This window comes from Maniola jurtina, chromosome 6 (genome assembly GCF_905333055.1).
Source record: "Maniola jurtina chromosome 6, ilManJurt1.1, whole genome shotgun sequence".
Classification (NCBI taxonomy): domain Eukaryota; kingdom Metazoa; phylum Arthropoda; class Insecta; order Lepidoptera; family Nymphalidae; genus Maniola; species Maniola jurtina.
In genome coordinates this window covers 2,840,360-2,858,387 of record NC_060034.1, presented here as the reverse complement: position 1 = coordinate 2,858,387, position 18,028 = coordinate 2,840,360, and the positions used below count along the sequence as shown (strand labels likewise).

The 18,028-nt window shown below is 35.5% G+C and overlaps 1 protein-coding gene across 1 annotated transcript in view; it reads right to left on the bottom strand.

Annotated features, from left to right (window-relative positions):
- LOC123865924 (nephrin-like) overlaps positions 1-18,028 on the bottom strand; it is a 198,704-nt gene that overhangs the window by 130,386 nt on the left and 50,290 nt on the right. The gene's annotated exons all lie outside the window — the stretch shown is intronic.

Sequence of the window (18,028 nt, the reverse complement as noted above, 5' to 3'; positions counted from 1 at the left end):
ACATGTCTTAGAGTTCTCCACCAATCCGCACTGGGTAGTGTATTAAGTATGGCCAAACCGGTCTCATTAGAGGGGACCCGTGCTTAGTAGTGAACCAGCAATGAGTTGAAGATGATGGTGATGATGATGATGATGAAATTCTAAGCTTAACTTCAAACCTCACTGTCTAGAGTCAGACATCGTTGTTAGCTACAAAGTGTAGGTGTTTTGAATAATAGATAAAAGATACGATACAATGCCTTTATACTCGACATGTATCTAGTGTTTAGAGGACGAAAGTTCAAGTAGCTTATCTTTATTGTATATGGTGTTGTGTTGCACTGTGGACGTTTTGACCAATGACGTGATAATAAAGCTCATTTATACAAACTGCAAAGCAACACTGTGCGACATAGTGCATGCACAAGGTCGCATCACTTTCCATGTTATAAATGCGAAATTGTGTTTGTTAATTGGTTTTCTATTTTATTGGTTCGTTGATTTGTTGCTTTCTATATTTTTTCAGTTTGCTGTCGCTCACGCCGCAACAGAATAACGATCGACGTGAATTTTTGCATGGATTAAGACGTAGACGGTGTCAAAGGTTACATTTTATCCCGGAAGTTAAAGGGTTTGTACGGCATTTTAAGTAACCTAAATCCATGCGGATGAAGTCGCGGGCACTAATTGATGCTAGTGGTTGGTGTAATAATTTAAAATGTAGCAAAAATCGTTGGCAGAATGTCGTACCATAATATTCCAATTCTATTGCAGGATGTCGTCCTGGCATGAAATAGACCACAAAAATCGTAACGTGTAAAGGCACTTATACAGGAAGTTTGGTAATTAGTATATAATGACGACACGTGTCCATGCTACTTTGATCTGATAAATACAATGCTGAAGTATAGTGACGAAATAAAATTATAAAAATTTCCATACAAAATTTTTATAGCCACAGGTCCGCTTTTGTTCTTTATTCAAGATCAAAGCTTGGAGCAAAACTTTTCATGTAGGGTATCCATACAAAGTTAATGAACAAAGGGGTTTTCGATTGCTTTTTGATTTTCAAAAGCGAAAATTGTTCCCCATGGATTCTTTTCCTGCTCCTTAACGAAGGTAAATAATTTTTTTAACGATTTAAAAGCAGATGTAAAAGTTTGCTTCTATAAAAATATATTCTATTCCATTTGACTTGTTAATATATGGGTTACTAAAATAATACTGTGCACAATGTATTTACTCATAATAGTTTTATGTTTTAGATGGAAGGCCTACCGCCTATGTCCAGTTGTGGACGCAAACAGGCTGATTGATTGATTGAGGTAAGGGAATTTTCGTATGTAAGTTAGGAACATTAATTATTGTATTAGGTACTATTCACAAACAACATTTTACATAATTTACGAGTAAATGCCCATTTCGTTTATGAGTAGCAATTGGGCTAATTTCAAAATAAATGCCTATAATCTTCGTTAATTTTATGTATCTACATCACATGTTTAAAAATTCACTTCTCCATGTGAACGAACAACTTTGAATAAAAGAGCGATATATTTTCGAACACACGATATAAATAGGAGTGTCTAGGAATATAAATCTTATTTAGAAGGCAATAAAAGCTATAATGCAAGCTCGTTTAAGTTTCAGTTTAATTTTCCTTAGCAATGTTACGCCTTCTTGAAGTGGGTGAGAGCCGCTTTACAAGTGTTACGGGGCTGTAAGTAACTACATGTTTGTTAATTGTTGAAAAACAAACTTTATTATGAGTGTGATTAGGTGCAATATTAGTAAGAATTAAAACAAGGGTGTAATTTAGTAAAACTGTGGGTAGGTACATTGAGAGTTAATTTGTCGGTTAATAGGTCAAGTTTTCAGTTTTTTAGTTGGTAATATTCGTTTCAGTTTTTTATGTTTGAAAATACCTGAATCAGCTTTAAAACGAATGGCGGTCTATGGCCTAAGCCTTTCTCATTCGGACGAGACCTGTGCTCAGTAGTGGACTGGTGATGGGTTGATCATGATGATGACGATGCACTAGACTAGGCAATTATTACTAACTAGCTGATGCCCGCAGCTTCGCCCGCGTGGATGGGTCAGATCCCCTGCAGCATCAGAATTGAAGAGTTGGAATCCAAATTTTTTATGAAACAATGTCGTATAGTTCCTCTATCGATTAAAAAAGAAATGACGCAAATCGGTTCAGAAATCTCGGAGATTTCAGTGTACATAGGTGGAAAAACACAACTCCCTTTTTGAAAGTCGGTTAAAAAAGTAGCCTATGTTACACCCTAGTCAATTCTCTACTTGTATGTGAAAATCCCGTTAAAATCGGTTCAGCCGTTCCGAAGATTAGCCTTTTCAAACAGACAGACAGACAGACAGACAGACAAAAATTTTAAAAACGTGTGATTCAGTTATGGTATCGTTCAAATAACCATATGACCTTAATATGTGGTAGTTATTTCGAAATTACAGACAGACACTCCAATTTTATTTATTAGTATATAGATTACAGACAGACACTCCAATTTTATTTATTAGTATAGATAAGTAGGAGCTAATGATACTTGCGTCAATGTGTATGTATGTTTGTTATTCTTTCACGCAAAATCTACTGAACGGATTTGACTCTTTGGAATGGAAATAGCTTATAGCCTGAAGTAATTCATAAGCTACATTTTATTCCGGAAAATCAAAGATTTTCTGTGGTATTAAAAACCAATATCCAGTATCCACACGGATGAAGTCACTGGTATCATCTAGTGTCAAGTATATTTTCTAGTTTGGAAGTTATAAGAGAACAAAGATATTAACATAAACTTTAATCTTAACCCTCCATTTACTTTCCCGGGTTGAATATGCATGACCTTGACAAATGTGTGACGCAAAGTTCTAGCTCGTTAGCGAGTCCAGACTTAACTTTTGACGTTGGACCATTCATCATTGCAGCTGCGAGGTCCTTCATATCAACAGCACTTACATTAAAACTCACTAATTGCCATTCGAAAATAATCTCTCTCGCCATCAGTTGAGAGTCCTATTTAGAACGGCGTGTCACCTTTTCGGTTGGGCTGAAACATAAGTAAGTATTAGTCGCGGGAATTAATTAAAGGCGTCTTTACTCTGCATTGCACCATTTGCCGGTTAGCTGCTAAAAACCACTTTCGGTTTAAAATTGCAAGGGGGTTACGCGCTTAATTGTTTGAGAGCAAGTGAATGATTTATTCAAAGTGTCATTACGTATTTACAAGTGTAAATTAAAAATTTTCAACACCCCCGCCAAATCATTTTCAAATAAATAATTATGTATATCTAGGCAACGTCCATCTTGACAGCTTGACATTTTTCAATTGACACTTGAATATGTATTATGAACCTAAGGGTTATCTAACCTTCTTTTCTACAAGAAAACTAGAAAATAGCTGATAACTTTTAAACGGCTGAACCAATTTTTTTGGATTATAGCTATGAACACTCTCGATCAAGCCACCTTTCAAACAAAAAAAAGTAAATTAAAATCGGTTCATTCGTTTAGGCGCTACGATGCCACAGACAGATACACAGATACACAGACACACAGATACACACGTCAAACTTATAACACCCCTCTTTTTGGGTCGGGGGTTAAAAATGATGTACTTATAGTTGACCCGACCGGTTTCTCCCGGGTAGGCTTAGTACTTATTCCATAGATAAACATGAACGTGTTATATTATCAAATATAAAATTAAATGTTCTGAAAAATAATAGTATTGAGAAAAGATACGTTCTTATTACGTTGGTCTAGCTCGCTTCAGCGAAGCGATAACTCGTTGGTGGGTGGAATCTAAAATAGTGGTGTTTCCACAGATGACGGAAAAAAACCGACTTCAAAAACGACAAACACTAAAAAGTAAAAAATAACTTTTGTTTAGCTACACGTGTAATGTACCTAGGTATGAAGTCGAGCGAGCATATTAAAACAAAATTAGAAATCCAAGAGTGAAGCTCGCCCGACTTCATACCTAAGTACATTACACGTGTAGCTAAACAAAAGTTATTTTTTACTTTTTAGTGTTTGTCGTTTTTGAAGTCGGTTTTATTTTTCTTTTGAAAATTTTTTATTTCACAATTTTTAGTGGCCCCACTGTACTATAATATGCTGTGCCCAGTTAAAACCCTACTGTTTACTAAGCTATTACACTGATCGCGAGCAATTTGCTCCTATCCATTGAGGAGTTCTGTTCTCCATCTCCGAAGATATTCATCAAATCTTCACCAAATTTATATGGGACCACCTGCACAGTATACCCTTTCAAACAAAAAAAAAATTTTCCAAATCGGTCCAGGGGTTTTTGAGTAATCGGGGAACATACATAAAAAATATAAAAAAAAAAAAAAAAAAAAGATTCCGACGAATTGAGAACCTCCTCCTTTTTTGGAAGTCGGTTAAAAACGTTATTTGTGCATGTCGCCCTTTCACCTTAACTGCACCTCACCACGGACCCAAAGTCCAGGTGAATCAATTTTGCTTGAGAACCTCAGCCCTCAAATAAATATTTTTCGAGGGCCATAACTTTAAAAAAACACAATTTTTCTATGATAATTGTTTTAGGGCATAGATAATAGAGCGATTAGAGAGAAATCTTATATTAATGTACTATGTAGATATCTTGATATGTGTATTATGTAGATATCTGTATAAAATCACCATCTAGCCTCGAGTTTTTTTAGTACTTACACTTTAGTTCACATAAGCCGCTTCATATTTCAAAGAAACCGCTTTATGAAAGAACTTTATTCCGTTAGGATAAGGATTTTCATTAGGTAAATAGTTTAGTTTGAGTGTACGTTCCTTTCTTTATTACTTGAGGTTTTAAATTTTCACATAAAACTAGCCGATGTCTACGACTTTGTCCGCGTGGATTTGGGTTTTAAAAATTCCGTGGGAACTCTTTGATTTTCCGGGATAAAGATTAGCCCATGTCACTTCCCAGGACTCTAAAATACCCATGGACCAATGCAAAAATCACTTCGATCCGTTTCTCTTGTCCAAAGCTCGTTGTACAAAATTACGTTTCTATGCGTATATTTTGTTTCTATGCGATGCCTACTATGACAAAATGTATGTGTTGGTTGATACTTGAAACGTAAAAAAGAACCTTCAGAAAAAAACAAAATATATTATATCAAAGCGTGCGTTATCGTTTCAAACTTTTTGACATATTTTGTGCACGATAAACAAAATGCCGAGTCAGACAATATATAAAATGAATTATGATTAAAAAGAAAACACATCAAACAAGTGTAAATTAAAAATTTATAACACCTCCGACAAGTGAAGGTTACAGTAACTAGTAAAGAGCTGATAACTTTCAAACGGCTGAACCGATTTTCTCGGATTATAGCTAAGAACACTCTCGATCAAGCCATCTTTCAAACAAAAAAAACTAAATTAAAATCAGTTCATTAGTTAAGGAGCTACGATGCCACAGACAGATACACACGTCAAACTTATAACACACCTTTTTGGGTCGAGGGTTAAAAGTAGCTAAACATGTGCTTAAACTTTGTAAATAAATAAGTGAGTGCCAGTATTACAGGGATGTGCACAAAAATAAAATAAAAATATTTCAATGAGCATACTATGAAATTAATGAAATGTTCAATTAAAATATCAATATTACTGTGTACACATTATGTAACTTATAATAAGAGGCTTGTAGCTCGTTAAAAATTAATTGGAACAGCGTACAAGAATTGTATTATAATAATAATTATCTACTGTGTACGATAAAATGCATAAAGCATACTTGACGCCTGGTCATATCCGTTAGGGTTATCGCACACATGATTTCAACTTGGAAATGGATAGGCCTCAACTCTAGCTATTTAATTACCTTTGTATGAAACGCCCTTTTTTGGGGTTCCGTACCTCAAAAGGAAAAACGGAATAAGAATACCATAAATCCAGCCAATCACAACAAATGCGACTGTATTAATGATTGATGCAGGTTTCCCGGAATCGGCCTGCTGAAGAAGCAGCAATTGAAAGCTCTGTTTCGACTCCTAGGCGTGTTACTCAATGTATGTGTGCGAGTTTAAAACAAAATCGACGTCGGCCAGTTGGTTATATTAATGAACATGCAAGCACCCTTTATAGGCTTCGTAGTCAATAACTTCTGGCTCGCTTGACCATACAAATTTGTCCCGTGGAGCGAAAACAATGAACACGTTGTAGATATAAACATTACAGACCTCTAATAATAAAGCGGCAAAACATTGTTATGCTTTTTTTAGGGTTCCGTACTCAAGAGTAAAAACGGAGCCCTATTAATGTCACTCTGCTGTCTGTCTGTCTGTCAAAGGTCTCAAGATCGTAGACTAAATGAGTTGCAAACCTGAAATTTTGGTATTTAGTGTAGAACGTTGAAAGAAAAGAAGCCAAGGCTAACAAAAGGCCAAAGTCTATATCTGCAGTAAAATGTTTATTCCACATAGGGTCTTCAAGTTCCAAGACCCGCACTGATCTCAGAGTTAGATCGCAGGCCAACGTCCTCTCTGTCATTTCTTTCATATTAGATATATTTTGATGGTAAAAACTTTTATAAATTCAATTACCAACGTTTAACTTGAAAAGACCTTTGTGCCTTGCTATCTTTTATAAATAATTCATCGTTTATAAAGCCGGCGTGGAGTACCGTGTCTCTTTCCTCTATAAGGGCACTTATCAGACAAATCCTTGGCTGAGAATTTTGTGGAGAGCAGCTCTTACTTAGCTCTACCATTCTTAAGTCTGATTTTTGGGATTCCGTACCTGAAGGGTACCAAAGGGACCCTATTACTAAGCCTCCACAGTCCGTCCGTCTGTCTGTCAGCAAGACATAATATCTCATGAACCGTCGTAATAGGAGAGAGTTGAAATTTTCACAAAGTATGTACCTACTTCTATTGCCGCTACAACAACTAAATATTATAATAAAAAACCAAGATGGCGAATGTCAAAATAGCTGCCGTGCAAATTAAAAAAAAAAAAAACTAAAAACACACCTTATACGATGGTACGGAAACTTTGGTGTCTAACATTTCGCGCTTGACCGTCTTTTATGATAATACTAGCTGATGCCCGTGACTTCGTTCGCGTGGATGTAGGTTTTTTTAAATTCCCGTGGGAACTCTTTGATTTTCCGGGATAAAAAGTAGCCTATGTGCTAATCTAGGGTGTAATCTATCTCCATTCTAAATTTCAGCCCAATCCGTCCAGTAGTTTTTGCGTGAAGGAGTAACAAACATACACACACACACACACACACACACACACACTCACACCCACATACAAACTTTCTCCTTTATAATATTAGTGTGATGTGATGATCTGATCGCACACATCCCTACGTACTACGGCCAACCCGTTCTCATTCTGAGAGGGATCCGTGCTCAGTAGTGAGCGAGCGATGAGTTGATAATGATGATGATAATGATAATTTAGCCTCAGTTTCAAACTGTACGCGTGTAGAACTATTCAACAGCAACTTTTAGCGACCGTGAGCCAAGTGTGGATTCAGAGCAGATTTAACCGGCAAAGAAGTTTAGCAAATGGTGCAATGCAGACTGAATACGGTTTTAATTAATTTCCCGCGACTAATACTTTTGTCTGTTTCAAGCCAACCAAAAAGGTGAGGCGGTACACGAATTTAAACCCTCAGGTACAGTCATAGGGTTCAATGTTGAATGGTAAAAGGCTTTCAGCAGTGAGGCTGTATAACGTTGACATGACGGAGTGTTGCATAGTACCTATTGAATGAATAGTTTGTAATGGTAGCTTCACACGGTAGCGGAACCCATGCCGAAAATTTGTTGGCGTTTTATAGCTTCACCAAGGAATACTAATCCGAAAAGACGCTTAAATACCTAAATAGCTACTCTTGTAACGAGGAAATAAATTGTAATTCAGTTCGCATAGCGCTGCAGCCTAAAATTAAATAAACGCATCTCTTTCTTTCACGTAAACTGCAATAATTGTTGCAATTGCGCATTGCAACAACTTGTGCAATGTGCAACTGTGCATAGTAATGTCTACTAAAATAAAATCAGGCGTTATTTTGTGGAAGTCAAAAATAAATGCCTTATTGACTTTGCAATTAGGCATTGTAAGGTCTACAGCTCCTGAGGATGCTCCGGTGTCGGGGCGAAACGTACGTCGAGTGGTTTTGGGATCTGTGTGTTGCTGCGTGGTGGTGGTGCGTAATGCTTGCTTAGTGGCTGGCTTTTCCTGCATGTTTAGTAGTGGGAGGGCGGGGTGCTGCATGTTGCACTATACAGATTTGTATAACACGAAGTGTAAAATCGCCTTTACATATAAATTGAATGAACACTATCAAGCTTTAACTCTGGAAAAGTTACTAAGTTCAAAGAGTTGCGTGCCGCATTAAATTATGTCAAGGCCGCACCTACCTTATGAAATTATGTATGTGAACTCGACCAAATGAATGTTGATTTCATATGTCACGAACCATTAAGTCATTTTGATATTTAAGTAAACGCAATTTGTCACTTAAGCCATATAGGTATACGTGGTGACGTCTACAAAAGTGAACCGGCTAATGTCTAAATATCCATTAGTAATAAAAAAAACATTATTTCAATAGTTAAAAAAATGGATTAAAATTAAATCCTCGAAAAAAAAAAATTGAACATTTCAGTTGATTAGCACGAACAAAAACTAAATAACATTTTTACAAGGTTGCATTTTCCCCACTTTTCCAGCAAAAATAAGATACTGGGTAAAAAACATGAGAAAAAAGATAGCCTATTACGCCGTGGCTTGTGTAAATGTTGAATTATTTATTCAAAAGGAAACGTTCTAGTCCGTACGAGTTAAACGCAAGTAATTGAATCTATTAAAGTTAAAATGGCTCTAACATTGATGAAAGTTCACATAGGTACAGGACTAGTACAGAATGGTTAGTACATCAGCAGATACTTTTTATTGTAAGAATTGAGCTTGTCCACCAGTTGACGCATTCAGCGTCAACTGGTGGACAAGCTCAATTTTTGCGAGAAGGATCAGCTTGGCTGCAGCCATTATTCATGGCCCCAATAACACAGGCATTATTTTGTTCCTACAGTAATTATATAAGGTTCTTCATCTAGTGTTATGTTAATGATTTTATGCCAAATTCGTAGTTACTTTATTTTACTTGCAAACTAACTCGAGCAAAAATAATAATACTGTGGAAATCGACATTATCTCAAATTGAAAATTTTAAGTAGGTAGCAAAAATAATAAAGAGAATGGGTAATAGAAGGAAATTGTTTGAAGATTTTAAATTTCCGATAGCGATCTGAAGTTGGTACGAGACAAGGATATTAAAATAAAGTCCGCCAATTTTCTACCATTTAAAGGATCTTCACAGAGTTTATTCACAGGTTTCAGTCAAAGAAAATAAATTAAATGCACGCAACTCTTTTTGGAAAGATTTGCTTTTTCCTATTTAATTTTCTCCAATTTCAAAAAATATCTTAATTTTAGATTCTTAGGGTGCGTTTCCATTGACACGGAGCTAGGTGGATTCTTAATGAACCATTCGTTTAACCGATTTATATGAAAATTTAGCAGAGATAGCTTGCGTCCCAATAACTAAAATCTAGGCAGCTTTTTATCCCGGAAAAGCAGAGTTCCCGAGAGTAATAGGTAAATATGAGTTATACAGATTTTTTATATCTCTCACAATTATTATTTATTTCACTGTGCTTGTAACAGTTATCTACTTTCTATTGAAAAAGAAACACAAAAGGCCTTTGGAGAATCTAGACAGGGGCAAGATTTATATTTTTGGGCTCTCTCAATATCTCTCAGTAGGGGAGACCGGGGATGGTTGACTATAGGGGTAGGTAGACTAACCGCCAAAAACTTGCCAACGATATGAATATTACGTCATCCCAGCGAAGTCGAGCATCACTCTCCACCCCCCGCTCAGTCGTCCAGAGCACCGCGTCACAGGCACACGCCGTTTTCGAGCAATGACACGTGATTTGTTTTCATATCATGTAAGTAATATTTTCACATTGCATATTTTTTGATCTGATACCTACATAGTTTATGTTAACCATTTATCTATTAGTCAGAGTGTTTCATGAGTCCATATTAATCATATTTCATGTATTATTTCTTAAGTTGATGTCAGTGTTTAGGTTATGCATGCCATCGAAACTTAAAATGGCGTTTGGGGTTGGTAGACTAATTTATTTCGGGGCTGGTTGAATAGTTAGTCAACCAACCCCAATAAAATTTTGACTTTAAAATATCTTCGAGATGAACCTTTTGTTCAATTCTTATAAGTATATTCATTGTTTTGATACAGTACAATGAGGACCTATAAAAGAAGAACTGAACGAGCTGATACAAGATCTTTGAGTACTGAATGTGAGTAACCTTCTCTTTTTGACGAAACATTACACATACATGCATATGAAGCGCTACATGTATATGAAGTGGAACTAAGAGAAAATCTCAAAATCCCAGAAAACGTACATCCTCGAGAAGTAAATGTGCTTCCACCTTTATACAATGTAAACCTGGCGACACTTGAAGAGATAAGACCCTTTCCCAAAGCAGCGCCACTTATAAAAAATAGAACAAATATTAGAAAGCGTAAAAGTACTATATATACAGACACTCCTGAAAAACAAAATCTTATAGATATGAAAAACAAAGAGAAAATTATAAGAAAAAAAAACAGATACAAAAAACAGAATAGAAAAAGGAAAAGGAATGAACAAAGGTAAGGGCAAAGGAAAAGGAAAGGGTAAAGGAAAAAGGACGAATAAAGTAAATGAAAATGACGATGCTGTGGAGTCAGATGATGAGAGCACGATTTGTCTAGAGTGCACTGAATCCTACAACTGTTATATTAATATAACTAATAAATGTTTAAATAAAAAAAAGGAGGAGTTGATAGTTTTGTTAAAGACTTATAAAAGATGTCTGTACCTGATTGAAATTGCTTTTGAATAAAGAGCTCAAATTGAAAAAAATTAAATGTTTTATTACTTGACTCTTCTCATAATTTGTCGCTTATTGATACGTAGGTCTACTTACCCCGGGCATATAGTCAATCTACCCCGGATCCGGGGTAGATTGACTAAGAGTTGGTGTTCTGTAAAATGCATTAAAACATGATCATTATATTGAATAATGAACTAGGTTTTAATTTTTTTTATTAGTTTAATGATTCTTCTATCCACTAAAGCGATTATATTGTCTATATGTATGATAACAAAAAAAATATTTATGATTTAGTAAAAAATTAGTCAACTATCCCCGGTCTCCCCTATTTTCAGTTAGATTATTTTTATAGTATTTCGAAAAATAGATTTTACTAGAGGATGCCCGCGACTTCGTCCGCGTGGATTTAGGTTTTAAAAGATCCCGTGGGAACTGTTTGATTTTCCGGTATAAAAAGTTGCCTATGTCAATTACAGGGACGCAAGCTACCTCGGTACCAAATTTCATACAAATCGGTTAAACGGATGTGTTTTTGGGAATCCCGTGGGAATTCTTTGGTTTTCCGGGATAAAAAGTAGCCTATGTCCGTCCCCGGGATATAAGCTAATCCTATACCAAATCACGTCAAAATCAGTTAAACTGTTGGGCCGTGAAAAGGTAGCAGACAGACAAACAGACAGACACACTTTCGCATTTATAATATTAAGTATGGATTGAATTCGTTAAGCTTGAATATCTTCAACATGTTAAGAATTCAGGTTTTTTTATCAACGCCAACGTCAATGACATTAAATAAAATTAAGTTAGAATTACCTATATAATGATTAATTTGCCATAAATGAATCGTATAAAAGACTACATTTGTAGCTTCTGGCCTCCTCTTCTGGAAAAAAATATTTAAGTGAAATACATACTAAGTTAGATAAAAAATATATAAATATCGGTGCCGCTTTTGTGTTTGTAATTTTTTTTCGGTTGTTTTGTTATAACTTATCTTTGTTCAATTCAAGTTAGTAAATACTTTGCTTAAAAAGTTCTTTAATTCGTAGAAAAAATCGACATGAAAGGTTGTGCATAGAAAGGTGGAAAAAAGAGTCAAGGGCTTAACATAAGCTACCCTGACAAGAATGCTCTTAACTTAAAGATGAGGTCTTTGTGCGTCTATGAAATCTTACTGTAAGAAAGTTAGTATTGGCAACAAGATAAAGTTGAAAACTAAAACCCGACTGCGATCATCTTAATAAACGCTGAAATATTATATTAAAATCATTTTCTGTCGCTTGGTGTACTTTAATGTTGTAGTACATTTATATTTATGAACTCTGAATTTTCTCCTCTTTCATTTGACACCCCACTCGATAAAATCCGCGGGTAAAACTCGAAGGACGCCAAGTGAAACTCGATGGCGTCAAGGTAATAAAGTTAAAATGAACATAACATTAAAATAATGGAAAGTAAACAAAATGTAACCATTAGATAAAGCTTGCTATTAACGCTATGAGTGATTGGCAGACGATATCCGCTCTACATTTTTGCTTTTATCAATCACTATCAAACTTCTTATATCTACTTTTTAACACCCGACCCAAAAAGAGGAGTGTTATAAGTTTGACGTGTGTATCTGTGTATCTGTGTGTTTGAGTATCTGTCTGTGGCATCGGAGCTCCTATACGAATGCACCGATTTTAATTTAGTTTTTTGTTTGAAAGGTGGCTTGATCGAGAGTGTTTTTAGCTATAATCCAAGAAAATCGGTTCAGTCGTTTGAAAGTTATTTACTTTTTAATTTTAGTCGGGGGTTATTAAATTTTGAATTTATGTTATTATTGACATATACCTAACCCAAAACCAGATGATGACTAGGATTTCGTCCCCGTAGATTCTGTTTTTTTTTTTTAATTACGTGTAACTCTTTGTTTTTCAGCATAAAAAGTAACTTATGTCACTTTCCGGGTCTTTAACCATGCATAAATCCACATCGATCGATTGAAGGACAATCCAAAAAACAAACACGCTTTCTTAATAATACCTAGTAAGGATTTTAATTTTATTTGTATTGAAAGTAGGTTTCAAATAATTGATACTTTCGAAACCTAACCTAAAACAGAAGTACCAACCGTAACCATTAGGAACTATTAGTGAGAAAATGGCTAACCGATATCAACCGATTAGCTTCGTCGGATCGATTTTCAAAGCACGGTTAGGTAAACCTAAACAGCATTAAGCGGGTAGCTGGACATTTTCCATGAAAACTAATAGGCTACAGATTTTATACAATCGTTACTAGGTAACTATCTATCAGTGAAAATGTGGTAAAATACTGTTAGGAGTTTTAAAAAATAAAATTGTTCGAAAACTAGCAAGTGTCAAAAGTTTTACTCTGAATACGAGTAATAAGTGACACGTCATTTTATTGGACGTCTAAATTAAAATTGTGTGCCCAACTCAATTTTTCATTTAAAAATATTTGGCAACATTTTTCGTGAAATTTTTCAATATTTGAAAACGGTAGAGTAAAACTCGTCATAGTAAAGGGGAGGAGTCAAAATTACTGCCTAAATTTCCATACTTTGGTCCACCTCAAATTGCTCTTGAACTTCTGAAAATTATTTCTTAGTGGGAATCTAAATGATAAAAGACCCCCAAATGCAAAATGATAAAAGATGAAACATGCAAATTCAAGACTTCAAGTCTTCAAAATTTCTAGACCAAATAATTTGAGTTTTTGCTATCAATAAGTCAGTTTCTCTTTAACAGATATGATATAATGTTTAAGTATACTTACATAGTTAGCAAACGAGCAGGCGAGCCCCCTGATATTAAGTGATTATTACCCATGAACATTTGCAGCACCAGAGGCATTTTGGTGCTGCAAATGAACCAGCGCGAGCGTGGCTTTCCAGGAATTCGTTGATCCGCCCCTCGAATAAGCCCAGATTGTAATCTAATTAATCTAATGTATGTGGGAATCTATGCCGCCGAATGTTAGTCGCATAAAGTTGGTATATTATCTCTATTCCTATTTTGAACCTGACAATTTCCAATTCATAAATGTGTCTCAGACGTACCTACATAACAAAAGCAAAGCAATACAAATTAGCTCTCGAATAAAGTAGAACTAAAAATATGAGCTCAGATGATAAGCCAGAAGCACAGAACACTGGATAAAATGGAGTAGGTATGCAAATACTGACACATGTCCAAAACGCGCGGCAAACTAAAATGGCGCCCAAAAATTAAATCTGAAAACCGTTGTGACAGATGGCCCATACTTCCACGTCAGTGTTACATCGGGCTTTTAGGTATTAGGAACACAGAAATGAAAAATAACGGCATAAAACATGTTATACGTGATTTATGATGAGTTTTGTCCGCGGTTTTGATTGTCCTAAATACTTTACACGTCCTAACTGGTTTACCGGAATCGGTTGATGTTGTTTGTTTTAATATGAAATTATGAGGTATCATTTTGTTGATTGTTTTCATCCCACTTCTGATACAATAATAATATGTTCAGTCATTATTATAACCTGCAAAGCTTTAATTGTGGTTCAACTGATTGGCAGGTTTTGTAAAGCTTTACCAGAATCAGCTAATATTATTTTAATGCTATGATATAGAGATTGTATTTCCGCGATAAAATAATACCCATACTAAATTAATAAAGAGCGCAAAAGTAGTTCACTCTGACAAAAGTATAGTCACTCTGACACTAGTTACACTTAGAAAAAGAATAGAAGACAAACAAAAATATTACAAAAAAAAATATTAGTAATTTCTATGGACCTAATAAATAGGTACTCCAGAATTTCATAGTCAAAATATGACTATCATTCTCCAGTACATAATATGACTGTCAGGCAGAATTAAGGCAGCTGAAGATTATAATTTGAAATCCATACTAAATTATATATACATGTGAAACAGAGTATGACGTCAGTCTGTTATCATATTATTTCACGATCTATCCGCTCAATCAATTTTGGCAAATTTTTATGTCGAGACAGCTGAACCTTAAGATGACCATAGCCTACTTTCTATCCCAAAAATAAGAGAGTTCCCACGGATTCTTTTAAAAACTTAATCCTCGTGGACAAAGTTACGGGCATCGTTTAGTAAATAATATTATTTATTAATTAATATTAATATTATTTATTAATATTATTTATATTTGTCTTGTAATTTAGAAATATAATTGAACTCGTATATCCAGTTTCGCGAATTAATTCCGAGACTAAGTGAAAAGAGTCACAAATGAAAACTACCTGTTAACCACTCGTCGTTATAGAAAGCTGAATAAAGAAATCTATTTCAGTCTAACGACTTTCCATGTATGCTTACAGTTTTCAGTCCCCCTGTCTGAGTCAATGTTAATGGAAGTATCCCTAAAAGGGTGGCGAGTTATGCCTCACTGGGCAGTAATGTTAATTATCAGCTTACAGGGAAACCCGATGGCATCATTGCCTTGGGGTTGCAAGCATAAAGCCCTGTATTCACTTAGGGACAAATTTTTGCCGCTAGAGATGTCGTATAAGTTCACTGACTCTCGCGACTTTGCTAGATAATGATATCAATTTCTTATTATACGAGCACTGCGTGTTTTAAACCCACTATCCATTTTTTTTTACCATGAGGAAAATCCGTCATGATACCACCGCTGACGACGGAGCACAAGGGACCGAAAACACCTCGTTGCTCCGCCAGTGGATGTCCGCCGCTGCAGATTCTTCAGTCGGACCCTACGCGCCCCTAAACATCGTTAGAGGAATGCCCGAACCGCAGCACGCCAACACAACTTGAGGACCACACTGTGAACAACGGACCGCCCCGTGTCCATCATTTACAGGTCCTCCTGAGGACTAGAGTTCACGGGAAGGGCGATTCCTTTCCCACGTTCCCCATTCTCAACATCTTCCTCGCACGTCACCAAACTGTGCAGGCAGCCAGTGATTCTTATCCCTGACATAAGTATTCATAAGTCCATTTTTACACCCTGCAAAATTTATAACTTAGGGCTTACTTAGATGCACGAGCTATAAAATAATATATACAGTATTTGAAAACGTAAAACAATTTTTCGTTTTGATTTTGTGTCACCACAATAAATTTCGCTCGTCAGTGAAAACTCGCCTTAAAAAGACGTGGTAAACAAACTTGCCACGAGCTATGGTACCCTCAGGGTCGGTAACCCCAAGTGACAATATTGTTATAAGTTTTGAATGTTGACGCATTCCTTGTTAGGGGAAAGAGGGTTCGAGGCATGCGTCAACTTTATCGTGACAATAACTTAAACCATGAAATTCCCAGTTTGTGTCTATTAGTCACTCGCAGAATTATGACTTTTACTAACCCCTTTGAACTGTTCATAGTCTGTTGATGCCTACTGAGTTAACAATGCTTGAGGTTTCTATAGACTTAAGTAGCGGCTTGAAATAGTTGTGCTACGTTTTAACCTAATATTTATGTTTCTTTTTTTAATAGGTAAAACCAAACCCTTTCATAGAAAAATTCTCACACTAAAAGCGATCCTAAAAAAATCCTACATGAAAAACGAACCTCTTTGGCTTCTTGTAATTTCTATGAATCAAGTGAATCTTTCTCTATCTCTTATTTCCTTTAAATGATAACAGAGAAGGAAACAGACCATTGTGACTTTATACCAATCACCAAGTTGCGATCTTTTCTAATGGCATCGTAAAAGATTTTCTTAATGGGTGCCATCGCTCTACGCAGCCCAGTTTAAAATTAATGAGGAAATCCTTCAAGCCCGGCCCGCCGTGATTATCAACCGTTGAAAAAAAAACAATTAAGCACATTTCGTCTCGGACGAGAATGTTGAAGCCTTCTGTTTTAATTAAAACTGTGGTTATTTCTAAGGATTCCGTGGGAACAAGGTGAAATTTTTCCATTATTTTTTAAAGTACCTATTTTGACACGTGTTTTTGACGTGACTTGTACAAAGACCGATGTTTAACTCTTTTAGCTGCATGCATATATTGTAAACTAGTAGGGTGTGTGAGTGCGCGGACCACTGAAGTGGTCCGCGAGCATGCAGAGTTGGTTTTTTAAAATGAGGACCTTGTCTAAATTACATAGTTTGGTCTTCAAATCTTTGGTCTGTTCAATATACGCCATACATTTTCTATGGAAAAATTAATTTCTATAAAATATTCCACCCACTCCAAAAATTAATTAAGGTTCAGGCCCATGTTAGCTATTTGGTAAATATTTCAGTAAAATAAACCAAGGCACAATTAATGTACAAATTAAAAACACAAAAAAGTCCACATGGTTTCAGTCATATTAAATTTAAAAGACTAAGGTCATAAATAACATTATGAAATTCCCGTGTAGTATTATTTTCACATTTCCACAAAATGTATCCCACATAAGACCAATAAACAGGCAACATTGCTTCTTAATCTGGTTATGCATAATGTACGATACATTGCGACTTTCACCTCGTACAGACTTCGAGCTCATTCTAACTTGGCCAATTTTCCTTAATGCCCACAAGAGATGGACCATTTCAAAGGCAACATGTGAAAAATCACACCAAAAGCATTTTCACAATATGTGAAACTTACTACTTAATTTAAAGTAGCCTGTGTAAAATAAAAAAGCTAAATCTCACTTCAAAAATTATTACATTTTAATCCCGCTTCATAATCTAAATTTTGCAGATTAAAACTTAATACATTTAATCCCACTGTAGAACATAGATTAGATATACCTATATATATTTTTTTGAACTAAGCTAAGATAATAAAGAGCGCATCGCTAATCGCTGCCTATTAGAAAATTAAAAAAAAAACCGGCCAAGTGCGAGTCAGACTCGCACACTGAGGGTTCCGTACTCGGGTATTTTTTCCAACATTTTGCACGATAACTTAAAAACTATTATAGCTATATAAAAATAAATAAAAATCTGTTTTAGAATGTGCAGGTAAAGCTCTTACATATGATACTCCACTTGGTATAATTATCTTACTTTGAAAATTGAAACACATTTTAATTTTTTCAAATGATGTAACCACAAATTCGTGGTTTTCAGATTTAT